Source organism: Rhea americana, unplaced genomic scaffold (assembly GCF_003343005.1).
Source record: "Rhea americana isolate MKP2758 unplaced genomic scaffold, rheAme1 scaffold_2, whole genome shotgun sequence".
Taxonomy (NCBI): Eukaryota; Metazoa; Chordata; class Aves; order Rheiformes; family Rheidae; genus Rhea; species Rhea americana.
Genome location: NW_028186149.1, coordinates 12,647,719 through 12,648,884, shown reverse-complemented (window position 1 = coordinate 12,648,884; position 1,166 = coordinate 12,647,719).

The window sequence follows — 1,166 nt, the reverse complement described above, 5'->3', positions numbered from 1 at the left end:
GCCCTGCCCCACAAAGGGGGGGCACTGAGGGGGCGCTGCCCCGCAGTGAGGGAGGGGGCACTGAGGGGACCTGCCCCACAGAGGGGGGGCACTGAGGGGGCGCTGCCCCGCGGGGGGGGGCACTGAGGGGGCCCTGCCCCATGAAGGGGGGGCACTGAGGGGGCCTGGCCCCACAGACGGGGACGCTGAGGGGGCGCTGCCCTGCAGTGAGGGAGGGGGCACTGAGGGGTCCCTGCCCCACAGATGGGGATGCTGAGGGGCGCTGCCCCGCAGTGAGGGAGGGGGCACTGAGGGGTCCCTGCCCCCCGGGGGGGGGGCAATGAGGGGACCCTGCCCCACAGAGGGGGACGCTGAGGGGGCCTGCCCCACAGAGGGGGGGCACTGAGGGGGCTCTGCTCCATGGAAGAGGCACTGAGGGGCCCGTCCCTTGGCAGGGGATGTGGAGGGGGCTCTACCTCATGGAGGGGGCACTAAGGGGCCTGCCCCATGGCGGGGGAAGTGGAGGRGGCGCTGCCGTGGGGCCCTGCTCAAGAGCACGGGTGAGGGCGGCCGGCAGCGCTGGGCGAGGGCAGGGTGCAGCCGCGGTGCCCAGCCGCCTGGCGCGGGGACGCTGGTGCAGGGACCTGCGCCCGCTCCTCAGGGCCCTCGCCCGAGGCGGCCTCTCGCTGCCGCTTCGCCATCTTTCACGCRTGTTCAGTTTTCTGCCTGTCACCTCTGTCCTGTGAGAGTGACGGAGCACTGGAMCAGGTCGCCCAGAGAGGCTGTGGAGTCTCCTTCTCTGGAGATCATCAAGGCCTGCCTGGATGCAACCCTGTCTAACGTGCTCTAGGTGACCCTGCTGAGCAGGGGGGTTGGACTGGATGGTCTCCAGAGGCCCCTTCCAACCTCAACCACGCTGTGATTCTGTGGGCRATGGTTTAGTTGTCATGCCCCAAACGCGTGAACTTTGTACCGCATACACGGCTGTTAGGCAGGCAGCCTCACCAGGCGTGAGTATACGCGCAAGATTCCTGTTGCGTTAATTTTGTCAAGTCTGTCATGAGACTGGGTTTTATTTGCTCTGGTAGAGCGTATTTTCTAGCAAGACTGATTTGGGATACCAGTTCTCTTTCAATTTACTCATTCTTGGAAGAATATTGCATGTTAACGTATACAAACCTTTCCTA